Below are 17,740 nucleotides of genomic sequence, written 5' to 3'. Positions count from 1 at the left end.
AACATTGTGAATAAACTCCGTTCAAACGGTATATATGTGCATTTGTATGTGATATAAATGCCCTATATGTATAGTAAGTACGCTGTATCAATGATAGACCACTCGTTTCCTTTTGATGAAATTTTTTTATACATCTCGTGGTATATCAGTGTGTGTGTGTGTGTGTGTGTGTGTGTGTGATATGGATTTTTAACGTAGTTTTAACAATTTTTCAGTCATGTCGCTACGATTTCTGAAGATTGTCAGTTTATAGTGATGTCTAGCACTGGGGCATCATTGCCACAGACATGTAGCATGATGTCCTCCCATCCAGTCATATTATCTTGACACCAGACCTAACACAAAGCACTTAATACTGAGCGCCAAGCGAGGCAGTTGCTAGTAAAATTTTTGTAATTCTTTGGTATGACTCGGCCAGGGGTCGAGCATCATTCAGACAGCGTATATATATATATATATATATATATATATATATATATATATATATATATATATATATATATATATATATATATGCACAAATATTACACACAAAATATGCATTAATGCTTTCACCTACGAATATCTGTATGAAAATATATACATTTCACCCGGCTGATTTTTACGGTTCACAAGAATTAGCACACACACACACACACACACACACACATATATATATATATATATATATATATATATATATATATATATATATATATATATATATATATATATATATATATCGGGTATTAAGTGAGAATTGTTGTACGATTAAGACATTTTTCAGATGATAAGATCATAAATATTAGGTGGAACTAGTTTGACACAGCATACAGATACAGCAGCAAATAACGATTTCAATGTGGACGAAAATGATAAGGTAACAGATGATCGCAACGTCCAAGTCCTGCAAAGTAAATATTTTGCTGTCATGGAGAGCACTGATTTACTTATTATTCAGGCTGTGAATGATCTCTCTTCAAGAGGAGGCAAAACCAACAACAAAGCTGAGAACGAAAGGTCAAGATCAAGGTCATTCATTTGTTATCTAGACACGATAATGTATATGTATGAGTGCATGCAAACCTGTAATTAATTGTACATGATATAAACGGTCAACAAACTCGATGGGTAAAAGGAAATCTACTCTAAACAACAAACACAGTATATATTGTTTGCATATTTGAAGTTGATTTGAAAATATCTTTAGAGTTGCGTCATTATTTCCATGACAACCCACATGATCCAGAGAACGAAAGTTTTATTCGATCAGAGTCAGTATCTCTCGTTCAAACGAAATCAATTTTTATTACTGTGGTACAAAACCACCTGAGACTCTTTAGTGTATTCACAAACTATACGAAAATAAATAATTCATTCCAGAAACTTAAAGATTTACTTTCAATATTTCCTTAAAAGTGTGAAAGATAAACATAATTGAACAAACAACATTGGCTGACATCATGCATACACCTGAATGCAAGAAGCTAAAAATGAAGTCCAATAGGACTTCATCAAATTGATGGATGATTCAGCATTCTAAAATAAACCTTAGATAGTGGACAACACTAAAAGTATGTACATAGGAAAATAAATTTATGATATGTCACAAAGATATATCATTCGCCAGGAGAACACTAATATATGCTGATTTGCTAATGCTGGTAAGCCGATCTGAGCACATAGTTAAGGGATACTTGGTAATGGTAAGGGATGCTTGGTAATGGTAAGGGATGCGTGGTAATGGTTAGTGATGCTTTGTAATTGTAAGGGATGCCTGATAATGAGAGTTCGTAGTGCATTTTGTTTCTGTCACATATATACTTATTTACCTAGTAAACAGTTAGTAAATGTTAGCGTTGACTTCAAGTTCCAAAAAAGCAATTGTTTTATCGGTTCAAACAAAATCGTATAACTTCTACTTCCCGGAGGTATTCACTAGGGACACCACGACGTTCTAGAGTCCGTTGCTAAATTCAGCATCATTAACCACTAGGGGCACCACGACGTTCTACAGTCTGTTGCTAACTTCAACATCATTTTACCACTAGGGGCACCACGGTGTTCAAGAGTTTGATGCTAAATTCAACATCGTTTACCACTAGAGGCACCACGACTTTCTACAGTCTGTTGCTAAATTCAACATCGTTTACCACAGAATGTTGAAGAAACAACTTTAGTTCTCAACCACAAGATGCCTAAAATAGCAAAAATATTACCTTTCAAAGTAAAGATTTTGTTGCTCCTTTCCTGTAGGTTACACTGATTGAGTTTGTTTCATTTGTTTCTCGTAGTGTGTTTTCATCATTGAGTTATGTTGTACAATGCGCAGTCTTCGACGTTGTAGCATTGTGCTGGTTTTTGTTTTTAAATTTCGTCAGTAATAAGAGACAATCAAAAATTCTGATTAACGTTTAACAAGTGGTCAACGAAGTTCAGCTTTACGCGAGTCTTCTGGGTTTTATGCAGTTGCATTTCCAGGCTATATGCTTAATTTGTCATCCTCTTCCTTTTTGTTTTATGTACCTCTAGATTAATTTAAAAGTTCAATCAAAATAAATTGGAAGCGGAACAGAGGTTAACTGCTAGATGATACACACTGCTATGCTTAGTAGCAACAATCATTGTTTGTATTTAATTTCATACTGTGCGTTTAACTTTTGTCCAAGAATGTAGACAGAAAGTGTCATTAGTAAACAATATTTTACATAGTTAACTTTTGTCATATGATTTTAGATTAAACTTTAATTTAATGATATTTGTAATTAAAAAAAAACAAGCTTACATGGATTTGTGTTTCTGGACCTTGATTCTTCTCTGTGAATTAATAATATCTCCCTCATGTGTATCATGTTGTTTTCTTTAATTTACGTACAAGCCCTGAGATTGTCTACCACTTTTGTATTTTCTGAAAAGGAACGTTCTTACGAATTTGATGACAAAATTACCCATATACTAGGCATATTGCTGTTTTATCAGGCTGGTGAGAGCTTTTATATAAGGGATTAGGAGGGTACTTATATGTTTTTATTTAATATCATGCAGAAGATTTATGTAATTAAATTATTCATTTTAATAATATATTGCTCATTAACTTTGGACTAAAACTGAGGTTTTGAGTACTGAAAGACATTCCGGATTATACCTTTCTAATACTTGAAGACTTTTGGTACATCAGTACATTCAAGATTCATGGAAATAATTCATTGTATTAAGTACTTTTTGACTTGCAATAAAAGATTTAGGATTATGTGGAGTTCAATTCCAAATACTGCAAGTTTCTTTTAAAGTTTGACTTTGGTTTCTCTAGAAATAAATATGATATGACTGATATTTTTTAAAGCTACCTTAAAATCCAAATCACACACGTGATAAACGTCTCGTTGGGTATCTTCTCCGGGATTATTAGTTGTATAACACTTGGAATTATTTTGAAATAAAGATAGAAATACTCGCCGAAACTAAATATTTGGGGATTATCATAATAGGAAGAGACCAACCAACGACACCTACATTAACTGGCTGGCAGGATGTCAAATAGAACTTCAAAAAATATTGGATGGAGGAGACGTGGCTGGTAAGTGGCAACGATTGTTCACAAAGGGAGAGCGATGCTAATGTTGATAGAAACTAAATTAAACATGACTGAGAAACTAGGAGATAGATATTAGAGCACGTTGACATGATGGCCATAGAACTTAGGAGAACACATAATTCGGTTACCATGTAAACAAATCAGTATTTATCATTCCTAAAATTGGACCAGTTCACCGATCTGTTTAAAACAAAATCAGCATCAGGTAAAGTTCTCTATATTGCTTTTTGTGATTTTCAAATAGCATCGTGTTGCGTGATCTTAATAGATCTACGGAGGTCGAAGTCTCGCTGCCAAAGATAAGGTGTTGCACAGCAATGCCAAAGCTGGGCACTGCAACCAACTAAATACGTTCCATCATGGTTTTGTTTCTACCTAAAATAAAATTCGTAAATGTCACAAATGCATGCTGTTTTCTGCTACTGATTGTGTAACATCGGACCAATTGTGTTCGACAAATTAAGGCCAAATAATGTAACACCTATTTCATTCTCAGTGGAAGGTACAACATATTTTACCTCAGTAAGTAACAGCATGCCATATTTGTAACGAAACAATCGAAGATATTAAAGTTCCCGATCATGGTCCCTTGACTGCAATGTTTAGAGGTCCTGAGTATATAAATGATATGACGATGCCCGTAAACATTCGAACTCTAGGTGTTGTATGTGACTATTACAAGTATACTTTTATACTTTAACTGTTGAATGTATGTAGGAAAATATCTTATCTTCCCACACACACCACTCACTATTTTACTTCACCAGAACGCGCTCTGGATGGTAGGGTAAAGATATCCGATATTGAAATAGAACTTTTGAAAGATGAACTTCATGGAAAACTTACAGTACTATGAATTAAATCTAAAATAATCCACAATGGTTATATCACAAGTCCAAAGGAATAGTGTTCCGAATGAATTCCGGATCTTCAGTGATGTTGTGAGACTATTCTTGAAGGTGCAAATGTGCCTCCAAGTATTGATGTGTCACAATTGCATTGTCCAGAACTCCTTTGAATAAATTCACAAGTATTCCAGACTAGTAATTTAGTCCAGGGTCAATGATCACTTCAAGATTCCAATGAATAATCCAAAGAAACGTTTCCTCTCAAATTGTTTCTAAACACAACATTAAACACATCTGCAGACAGATATTAAAAGAAGAGCATAGAACATAAGAAAGAAGCAAATGTCCACGTCGTCGTCCTTACATACGCCATAATGCTCTACATCGGAATATTTTACTACTCGATCTATGTCGAAATACTTCGAACGTGACTTACGTCACAATAACTCACGTCGCAACATATCCCACCTGACTGAATTTTGCAATCATAAATCACCCCCAATCTTGTGTACAGCTTTATTGTTACGGTTAATTTTAAAACTTGTAAACAAATATTTATAGCTCACATGCAAGAAACAGTCATGTACCAAAAGTATAAATTAGATAAGCATAACATATTTCAAAACATATCTCATTCTCTAAGAGACTACTAATACCTCAGGATTCTATGTTAGCAAGCCTGGATAAAAGAATTCTTCATATCCATAATCAATCAATAGTGATTTTAGTATGTCATAATCGATCAATAGTGATTTTAGTATGTCAGAGCGATAATATGTTTGATGTATTATGTTTATTACGGCAAAAGAATTCAGTACGGGTACAGGTTTAGTGTGCATCTAATTATAAACTGAAAACTGTTAAAGCAATATGAATGATGACATATTGGTAAACGAAACGAGTTGCATTCTCATGAATGACGTGAATGGTTTACAGTATAAGAAGGTCCCTTGACGTATCAATGATGAGCTGGCCAAACTCTTTTATTTTCAGACGTACAAAGACGAAACAGATTTTTGTAATGGAATAAGGAACTGTGTTATCAAAAGAAAATACAATTTGAGATGTTCAGAAATTTCTTTTTGATTATAAAGAAATAACAAGGAAATGAATTTGTTTAGATCATGCACTCACAAGATGTTTAAGATCAAAATTAACAAAGTAGTACTTATACCGTACTGTGGAAAACATTGGATAATGTAAATGTAATACTAAGAAATCTTATTGTATGCTCGGTGTTTGTATAGCGATCAAAACCGGGGTCATGGATAGAAAGGTGTGTGTTTTGAAAGTAAATAAACTTGAGTGGAGGAATGTTAACGTGTTGGTGGATTGCAATAAAACGTGGTTGCTGTATTGTACTCTGTGTGTGTGTGTGTGTGTGTGTGTGTGTGTGTGTTGGATTGTAGATGCAAACTTTAACATTATCATTTCACTTTGACCTCATAAACCATTTTGACCCAAATAAACATATTTGACCCGATACAATTTTTTGACCCCATAATACTATTATAATCCTCATTTTAAATATATGGAGAGTTTCAACAAAGGATTCCCCGCATAATCCCTAAAAGTACATATCGGATATTGGACACAAGCGTTAAATTTCGTAGAGCCTCATATAACTACTGTTACACGATTCTAGCATGAACGGTGCATGTTAAATGAAAGATAAAAAACAGATTTATCCCAAGTCAGTGACTCGTAAAATATGGACCATAACGACTTGCTACTAAAATGAGGGAGTAATGTTCTTATAGCAAAATCAGCCATTTTGAGGACTTGAGATAGCATAGTAATTTCATAGCATACTAAAAGGTTATGTAGTCATCAACGAAATGTAAAGACTATATGTAAGTCAGTAAAATGTGATAATTGGTCACACTGACCATTTTTGGTAAGAGTGATTTAGTAATAACCGATATATATATATATATATATATATATATATATATATATATATATATATATATATATATATATATATATGCACGTATCTGGTTTAATGATTAAATGATTAAAGCATGAATAGTCAAAACATAAAATTGAACCAAAGTCGGTTGAATGTAAAAAATCGGTCACAGTCACCAGTTTGTAAGATGAAGTTGTAATACACATCCATCCCGATCCATATTCTCACCAAGTTTCTTGATTCCGGATACATTCCGGATTCCGGATACAAGCGTGTTATAAAGTACAATAGATACAAAACCATTGTGGTCATGAGCTTAACCGAACAACTTACAACGATTCATAATGTGAAATGTATCTGACATGACCTTATTTTATTTGTAATGTTGTGGCATAAACAGAGCTCCATAAAAGCGTCCAATTTTATAATTCTGGGATGAACAGGGCTATAGATTAATACTGAATGAGTGGAGTATGAAACATGGGACACTGTGATTAAATCTGAATGAGTGGAGCATGAAATATGGGTTACGATGATTAATACTGAATGAGTGGAGCATGAATTATGGGTTACGATGATTAAATCTGAATGAGTGGAGCATGAAATATGGGTTACGATGATTAAATCTGAATGAGTGGAGTATGAAATATGGGATACGGTGACTAACTTTAATGACAAAGGTGTAGGTTCACGATGCGTCAATTTGCATCCCCTCACTAAGTTTCGTCGTTCATGGTATAACAGTTTGTTATGACACCCACTAAAAACTGTATCCGATGACCTATAAAGAATACTTGATATTAATTACGGGTGTACATATTCATATCCTTCTGCCTTTGTGGACGCTTACGCTACGACAGTACAATGGTTTACCTCTTTTACGAAGAGGTGGAAACACCCATGTGTGACTTTTTGTGGCAAGGAAATATCAAAATCACAAAATCGTATTTCAGTGAAAAATAACCTCTACCCCATTAGCACCTCCATATTTACCCTCGACACGTTTCACATGTTATAAATGTAGTTAAACCCAACAAGAAACCGATTAAAATATCAGGGCATAAACACTTTTTTTTTAAAACCACAAATCATTTATTTCAACGTTTCCATTGCCTATAACGTAAGGTCTGGCCATTAATTTTCATTGGTGGTGGTTTTGTGTGTGTGTGTGTGTGTGTGTGTGTGTGTGTGTGAGAGAGAGAGAGAGAGAGAGAGAGAGAGAGAAACCTGTCAAGCCATCGAGATGACGAAATTTGTTTTCTTCACGATATTCTTAGACACCCTCCCATAGACAATTAAATAGACGGTCCATTATAATCGTTTGTGACCTGTACACTTAATTCAGTCACTTTCAGTCAGCTTTGTTTATCATCAAAACGGATTGCATCACTGAAAAGTGATACTTCATGCAAATATAAAAATGTCGACATTGTTTGGTGACTTACCTTTTATATTTTGTCTTACCTTTAAGTTCAAATTAAAAAAAGTATTCCCTGTTCCAATGAAACTATACTCAGTATCATTGTAATCAGGATATAGCAAGTTAGGAAATACAGTGTCAACGGACGTAATGTTACGGAAAACAATCAAAGATTCGTAATTCCTCGGGAATCCGCACACGAAGCCTAATTGAATTACCTCCCTTAATATCTAATGTATGGACATAGTACACAATTAATTTTACTATATGTTCTCTACATTTGTTTCTCAGTACTGACCTTTCTAAAATACCTTCAAAGATGACTTCACGGTGAAGTTCTTGTCAAAGGTTGACCTGCTCTTTTTTTAGATCATTGACTGTCAACATAACAGCATGTAACCAGAACACGTATTTCACTTCCGGATCATCACCAAGGCCTTATTACTCACCGTGCACTGTCGCCAAAATACATACAGACAACAACACCCTGAGCTCATATTATCAAGAATAAACAGTTACCTTTAAATCCCTACCAAAAATGCATAAATAAAACTCTTCTATCACCACCAAAATGAGAGAAGAAAAAATAGTCTAAAAATAGACTAGAACTACATTCGTGGGTACTGAACTGGAAGTATTAATTGTGATGTAATTCCGTATAAAGTAATATTAAGAAATTAATGTGCAAAACGTCAGAAACAAATTCCAATAATAATAATCTACATTGTCATCGCAGACTGTGTATTACAGTACATTCTAAATCACAAAATTTTACAAAGCACGAAATTGTAGAGAATGTAATGTAAATGGTATAGTCATTAAGCTGGTTTTCGCAACAGCAACAACAATGTATTAATAGATAATGAATGAAAATATTAAGAATAAACTACAAGAGAAAGTTTTTACGTCCCTAGCTAGCTGATATTTTTTTTTACCTACCTCTAAAGGGTTACCTTTTGGGGGTTAGTTACCGTTCTTTAGCGCCAGTTTATTCTTGATTTTACCAAAACTCTAAACTGTCGAATCATGTGCGGATTGATTGCTTTGAGTTGCTTTTCTTGTAGTTGTTTTTGTTTTTATTAATGAATTTTCAATCACATGGCGCACAAAAATGAACAGCTATGCTATACATGGCAGCTCTGTTCGCTGATCCACTGGCTATGAATGTATCTGTTTGATATTTTCCTCAATTGTTGCAGAAGAGTCCTTCAGCTTTGCCTTGTTTCTTAGGAGCTAAGTTTTCAACAATCTTCCTGCGAATGTACTGAGCATGGGCCTGTACGCTGATTCTTTTCATGGTCATGTTCCATGTGCAACGTTGTTATCCCCATCACTCACCGTCACTCGTACTTTCTTTTTCAACCAGCTTATTACCACTTCTTCTCTTTCCTTCAAAACCTAATTTTCAATGTCGTGATCTCCGCATATATATACAGTGTTAGTGATGGAATATTGCGGACCTCTTCCAATGTTTTTTTTTTGATACTCGCGTTTGGTTGTTTGTTTGTTGTTCTTGCATCTTCTTCGAGTTTTCCTTCTTTTGATTTTCCAGCATTTCCATTTGATTCCTCATCTTGTCTTTTGCACTTTGTTTCCAAATAAGTATCCCTTCAGCTAGTTTACTTTTTCATTGTTCAGTTCAATTTCTAACACGATTCTTTTCTTGTACTGTCTTTTTGACTTATTTCAATGACCGGTTCAGGTCGTTCTTGATCACAATTAGATATAGTTCTAAGCCAGGCAATGTTATTCATAAACGAATCGAATAGTATAGCCGAAAACATTCCAATCTTTTTTTTCTCATGTAGTTTATCTAGTAATAACTCATATTTGTGCCGTGATTTAAAAATGGCGACATGAACTCCGTATACTACTCTCTACGAGACTGGCATTCAAGATCTCGTTGTCTTCATTCTCCGCAAAGTACATTCCTTGGATATTGATTTATTATTGATTGCAATGATGACCATGTGGACCAAAATAAAAGTGAAATGTAATCATTTCAGATGATTATCTATGTCAGGGTCTATGTATACATCACGCATATACATCTTGAGGCCTATACAAATAATAAATTCCATACGTCGGCAAAATGTAAACAAAATGCACACTGTACCTTCAACTCACTCTCCCAGTGAAGAAAATCATATACTTCTTGCTTGACTTTTATTATTCTCGCAGATTAATTAAACTTTTGGAAGAATATAAATAATGTCGCATAAGTATAATTTGGTGAATTCAACAACTTTCAGAGGAGTGAAATAAATATTTATCTTGTTTCATATAAAAGTGGAAATATTGCATTCAGGAAATGATATGTATTTGCTGACAGGGTTTGTATAGGATTCAAGTGTGGCCAAATGTATATGTGCTACAAAAGCACATTCAAGGGAATGACCTCTTTACATGTCAAGAGACATCAAAATATCCTGCAATGTTTAAGAAATTATGCTGATATGCAGGTTAAATTCAATGATCGTAACATTGAAGTAAACAGCATCAACCCTATAAGACACATGGACAAAAGCGGGCAGCATGAATACTGAAAAGATGATATATGGTCGGTTGCAACGATATGATTAAAACAAAAATGATTTATAAAAAAGTCGAGTTCGATTAGAAACAGCAAATGTGATTCAGTAAATGAAACAGTTCTGTTTTTTAGTCAAATTTTAAAACGTTTGAGACCATTCCTATATTATAAAGGATTCAAGAGACCGTTGCAAATTACTTAAAAAAGAAATTCCTTCAATTGTTGTCGGGTTGGCATGTCGATAACGCCTAAGAGTTGTCAAGCATCAGGCACTCTCTGGGTGTTTTCATTACGTTTTAAATGCGTTACGTTCGAGACGGTGAAACCTCACGTAAGTTGGACTTTGCATAGAAAGACAAATAACAGTATTTCAGAAATCTTAGCTAAGACTCAGATTGTCTGTATGCTTGTACAAATAACAATCGATGTCTATGAACACAATTTTAACTAAACAAAAAGAACAAATGCACTGAAATTAACGAACGGTTAAATGCACAGTTTTCGGACGTTTACAAATTGAAGCAAGTACACTATTCCTATACAGAAGATTGGATAATGCGCGACAGACAGATTATATTGACATGCAAGCATTATCACACATACAACGATGGATACAAATACAGTTTGGCAGTGATAGACGCTTACTCTAACTAATACCGAAGGCGAGAATGTACAAACGAAGAAACGACGATGATATGAAAGATACTTTCAGAGAATTCTTAAGACTGAAAAACTTTGAAAATATACATTTTGATGAAGAATGTAAATTTTGGTGATAAAGATAAATTATCTAATACTTTCCAATTTACTCACAAAAGCATATTCAGTGTAATGGTTAGCAGAGCCTTAAACCTACAATGTGGACTTATCACACGCACAACTAAGCCAAACAAGGCATACGACAGCACTCATCACAGATCAATATGCATGACTCCAGTTGATGAGATTGAACAGACGTTTTGCATATTTCTTAAAAAACTCTTCATGTGGCGTTCTATAAAATGTACCATTATAAATGTGGCCAGATGCTTCATCACCAGAATACGCTGTTCCCGCAAAGCATCTGTACGGTACACTTTTTATTTTGTTATCGACTATTGCAAATAATCTTCCATCGTCTATAGGAGCTACATCCAGAACATTGCTATCGTAGTAATATCATACTTAGCTTCTACAAGGGAGCCAATGTGTCTAATTGGATTATTAAGTCACGGTGTTCTTTTCTTCTTTATATTTCTTGCCATTTTCATACAACATCTTTCACAGGTTAGGTCGACACATGTAATATGAACTCCATGTCTTCTCGTTTGCTCTTGCGTGAAAACACATTTATAAGACGAGATGCATGTTTATACATTATGTTTATGATCTGGACATACATACATACATACATACATACTGGCTTTGGAAAGGATGGACTGAATCCAAATAAAATATGGTCAAAATAAGTACTACCTGCTATGACATATCGATGCGAATTATGGTCCAACTTGAGCCAGTCACAGGTATATGATCTAGAAGTATGTCAAAGAAACGCTGCAAGAAGAATTATAGATCTTGATTAGCGCTCTTCTACAGAAACAACAATTAGCAGTCTAGCACTTTGGTCAATTTAGGGATATGTAGATAAAAAAAAAACAGGTTTCTTCAATAAAATCTGCAGACCTAATAGTTCACTAGCATGGAAAATTATATTCAACTAATCTTCAGCTATTTGCTGTCTCGAACCATGGTGAATGTTTTCCTAACAAAACTTGTACTTTCGCTAACATTGCCTATTTAACTATGTGTTCAATTTCAACAGAGAATGAAAATAACTGTAAACTCTGCAATAGACTGAATACAGACTGAGTCAAGCATATGTTAATATACTGCCACGCATTAAACGATGAACATAATACGATGTTTGAAAAAATAATAGATGCAGTAGACATTCTAGACTCGCACTGGCTTTTATGTCAGGACAATGATTCATTACTTCATATCCTTTTGGGCAAGAGAGTGGACATCTTTGATTCTATGGATGATCAATCATGGCACGCATTCATGTGTGTGACGGCGGAAGGAATATACACAGCGTACAGAAGAACAAATGAACTTGAAAATAACATCTGATATTATGCTTGTTCAGTAAATTGGGGAAATTTATCTTATAAATTATTTACAGTTGCTCTAAGCGAGAGCCAATGTGATAATCCGTTTAAATCCTTCCAGTTGGATGTAGATAATTCCTTTTTTTCTCTCTTAATCTCTCTTGCTTATATATCTCGTTTGCAATGAGTTCTCACTCGTGGTAGATATTGCGTTTTTTTTTCCTTTTATAGATTAATATATTACATGTTTAGTGTACTGTAAATCCATTAATGTCAAGCTATGTTCCTATCTCTGTTTTGTACTAATGAAACATTAACTGAATGAAATCTCGTCTGAAGAGGAAATAAAGTCATACATACATACATACATACATACATACATACATACATACACAATGACATACCTTTAAAATGAGGATATATGACTCATCAAGGTGTGTCACATTAACTAACTTTTGTGACGAGGATGTAGCCTTCAGCAAGTAGCATCCATACACTAAGTTTCATCAATTTTGATATAGCAATATGTATACATTCTGCAAAATACTTAGCTAGACATTAAAACTTAATCTTTAATATACAGCTCCATGTGTGTTTGGGTTTTAACGTAGCTTTAACAATTTAAGTGACATTTCTAGAATGTCTGCAGTGTGCTAATTGCTAATGATGTCTAGCACTGGCGCATCATTCCGCAGACTTGCAGCTTCAGGTCCTACCTAGTCACAGTATCCTGACACCATGCCAACCAGTTCTAACACTAACCTCTTAATGCTGAGAGCCCAACGAGGCGCCTGCTAGTACAATTTGTATCTCTTTGGTACATATTGGCCTGGGTTCGAACCCACGACCTCTCGGATCCGAGGCAGACGCTCTAACCACTAAGGCCACCGGAGCAGTAATATATACATTAGTCCCCACAGTCCCACCCCCAGGGAGTTGGTACGTTGAACCTCATTCAAAACTGTTGACAACTACAAAGGAAGCAAATACAGTTTATTCAGTGATGATTTATAAATGTTTTATACTCCGTTAGTAGTATAATATCTCTTGGTGGAGGTGATTTAAAAATGAAACGGGTATCATTGTCATTTATTCGGCAATAATACTGCATATGTTTCGTTGTGTCATAATTTATTTGTGAAAGCATGTTCTTATTTAACATTAATCGACCGCTCCGGTGATCCTAGTGGCTAGACGTCCGCCAAGGATGCCGTAGGTCGCGGGTTCGAACCCAAATCCTCATCAAAACCTAAGATAATATTACTAACAGCTGCCTCGCTTTGCGCCAAGCATTAAGAGGTTAGTTTTAGGACTACATTCAAATCACACACACACTCAACATTATTCATTATGTACTAATGCCAGATCACCTACGCAAAACATAACTTCGTCTGAAATTTCGCATCACTTTCCTAACATGTCTATATTTCGATCACGTTGCATAATTTCAGAACAAACGCATTAAATGTTTTAGAAGTAACAGGAGGGAGAAGGCGAATGGGAACAAGTAAATATCTGGTATAATTTATTTCAATTTTCAATTTCGGCAAAAAGTATTTCTCAGATACATTTATAGCATAGTAAAGAAACTGATCGTACTTCATCACTAACATCCCCTGATATTTATGTCATTTATTTCTGAATTTTAATTTATGTTAATAATTCATGTCGTATTAATAATCCCTGAAAACCGAATATTCAACATCTCTATATATTCACAATGCGACATGTGTCCGGTATTTGCTTCATCTATAAGGCGTGGTACGACTCTATGGTCTTAAAACAAGTAAAAGAAAAGGGTGAGAAGCTAAACATTTTTAAAAATTTAACAAATATTTTATTTCCCCAGAACAAAGTGTACATGTTAAAAAGGTACTTACGGTATTGCGAATTAAATCCAAAATAATCCTTGAATTACAAACATAAATAACAATGATTAAAGGTCTGAATAAACTTAAAAATGGAAATCCAGATTAAATATAGTGCTGAATGTGTTGATATGCCTGTGGCGGTCCGTCTCGTGGTAAGGTGTTAATTGTCTTTTTTATGAATCACAATAATATAATCCTATAATAACTCCTTATTTGAATTGTCATTATTAATTCAAGTCTCTATTTCCAAGAATGTTATTTGTGATGAGCACTTTGTATTTCCAATGAATAAATAATTTGAATAAATACAAATTCTAACCCAGTGAACTACTATACACAATAATAATAGAATGGATTCTACCACGATCTTGAAACACGAATGAATACTTTCTAGAAAGAAAAAAAAAAGATTTTATAGCCTTCTCCTTGAACGCAGGTCACATTAAAACAATTCTATATTAAAAACAATATTAGCTAATGGAAAATGTCAACTTGGAAGATTCCAGATGTTTGCAATATATATGAAATCTTAGTTATAACTGGAATTCTGTTACTAAAATTATAATATAAAATGCAGTAAACTACAGGCAGGTCCGGTACTTCATGTGGAATATCCAAAGTTCTAGACCCAAATTGAGATAAGCATGTTTACAAAATCAAAATCAAAGATTCATGTCAGGTTGAAAATGACTTTCATTTTAAACAAAGTCAAGTCTATCATACCATTTTTCATATTATATAATTGATAGATAAATAAATAAAAAAATAAATAACAAAGCAAATTAAATATCACACACACACACACACACACACACACACACACACACACATATATATATATATATATATATATATATATATATATATATATATATATATATATATATATATATATATATATATATATATATCACAGGTGTATGTATTCTTCTTTTGTTTGAGGAAATTGTTTGTGACTGACTGTTCAATGTAACCTTTCCATTTAATAAGTGCAAAATATGTTAGTTCGTTCAATCTTTTTAATCCTTTGGTCTTCTAAATATAATAAACTTTGGAAGTGTCTTTGGATTTCCGTATGTGATTTTGTAGATGAATGAAAGGATATATATATATATATATATATATATATATATATATATATATATATATATATATATATATATATATATATATATATATATATATACTAATGAGAGTGTGTGTGTTTGTGTGACTTTGAATGTGTCTGTGTGTGTCTGCGTGTATTTCTACCTCTTGTTCTTACATCATACCCACCCAATGTATTCTCTCTTTGAGCCTTACATATTCTAATCTACTACATTAACTAAAATTACTTGTCTGATATGAAAAACCTCTCCAAAACAGACGGAGTGCAGGTCCTTGTATATATATATATATATATATATATATATATATATATATATATATATATATATATATATAAATATTTATTTATATGTGTGTGCGTACTTGTGTGTATATCTACCTCTTGCTCTCAAATCATACCAACCCCAATGTTCTCTCACTTTGAGCCATACAGATTCTAAACTACTATGTTACCTAAAATTACTTGTCTAACATGAAAAACTATCTCCAACACAGATAGGAGAGTAGTTTCTTGTAAACAGTTGAGGGTGTCTATTTTGAAATTCGAGCGGTCTCATTTATAGTCACTCTTTATGTACTAGTTGTGACGTAACGAACCAAAATACTGATCCATCTTTTTTTATCTGTTTTCTTCATTGTTCACTTTAATATAGATTGATGTGAGCTGTCGTTGTTGCTATCATTTAGCTCTGATTAAATGCCGGTCTATTTTATAATTTAAATTTGAATGCAATGGACACACACACGCTCACGCACACACGTACACACATATATGTATGGAGTTTAATGGATTAAATAGTGACTGTCTATATAATTACTGAGGTACATATGTATGTACGACCATCGCAACATATTGCACACATAATTATCATTAGGTCTAATAGACATACGTTCATATAATTGTTAAAATATTTTTGGTGCCAAATAGTGTATATTTATTTTTACTTTATCTTTTAATTCTACTTTTAATCTGAAATTAAGTGTAAGAGACCAAGAAGTGTGTACAAAACTAGTTTGAACACGTCGATACAGTTCTTTATCCTGTGCCGGGCTTCGTCGCATCAAGTACAAAAAACGAAGAAAAAAATAACAATTTGCGACCACGTTTGTTCCTTTAATTCAGCGTGATGACATTAAATTAAATCTGTTGTTTTAACTTCACTACGCCTTGATTTATGGAGAGTAATAAAGTATGGTCTTGATAGACCAAGACACGGGAACACTGATATTTGTTTACCAACCATATTGCGACTTACCGTATGTGATAACCTTATTCTGTCAAAAATCGTAAAACGCCTCGGTCATAAAAACCGGTGTAAGGTTTTATTTTCTACATACAGAGTTTAGATGTAACGCAGACTCTTTGGGTTCAGGTAAGGTTTGTTTATTTTCTTCAGTTTTAAATCACGTCCATTGAAAACGAAAAGATGATTAAAAAAACAGATTCGAAGTTAAGTCTGAAACTGATCGTCACAATAAATATGCGAGATAAAACTATAGACAAACAGGCAGACCCACATGTAACTCTGTTTTATTATGATTATTTTATTTTATTTCTTTATTTTGGACTAATATATACCTTTTCTCAACCCGAAACACTCCAAGAAAAGTATTGTTATCTCCGCTCGTTCCCGATATATATGTTGTGCCTGATACACATCAGATGATTTTAACACGATGGACCATGAGGTATCATAAAGCGCCAGGGAAATGCTCTCACACAACGATTCTTTCACATATCATATTGTGGCTCCGTTCTCATACACAAATGTGTACACAATTTATATGTTGATACATGTGTAAATAATCACAAGAAATTTTTTTTTAAAATTTCGATTGGGATCCGGAAATGTAGCATTTCTCGGACACTACTCTTTATAGCGTAAAATATTTTAATTATATAAACTCAGTTGGACCATTCTTCTTGAACTGGGTGAATATATTTATATTATTTTTAATGGTAGATACCATAAAACCTTCTTTTAGCCGAAACATTTATAAACTTCAAAAAAGTAGTTGATCCAAAAATATCATGGAATAAAAGGAAAAAGCATTTGAAAAACTTAAAATTGCAATCGAAGTTTAAAATAAGCTTTTAAACTTCCATTTTGTCTATTGACTAGCCATTTTATGCTAAACATGGCCCTATTTTAAAACAATGTGAAGTGGTCGACATGAGGTAACCAATTCTAATTTTTACAGAATATACAAGTATAAATGCTTAATCATGGAATATCGTTTTGGTTGCCACCTGTGGACCATGTGAAAAAAATACATGTTCGTTTGCGTTGATTGGAAGCTTGCATCGCTATAATGCTCAAGCGTTACCTGCAGCTAAACTGACGTTTCTGCTATGATGCACACAAAATCGATTCTGACGTA

The sequence above is a fragment of the Sinohyriopsis cumingii genome, chromosome 19 (assembly GCF_028554795.1).
Source record: "Sinohyriopsis cumingii isolate HCF-2022 chromosome 19, ASM2855479v2, whole genome shotgun sequence".
NCBI classification, from domain to species: Eukaryota; Metazoa; Mollusca; class Bivalvia; order Unionida; family Unionidae; genus Sinohyriopsis; species Sinohyriopsis cumingii.
This window is presented reverse-complemented; position numbering follows the sequence as displayed.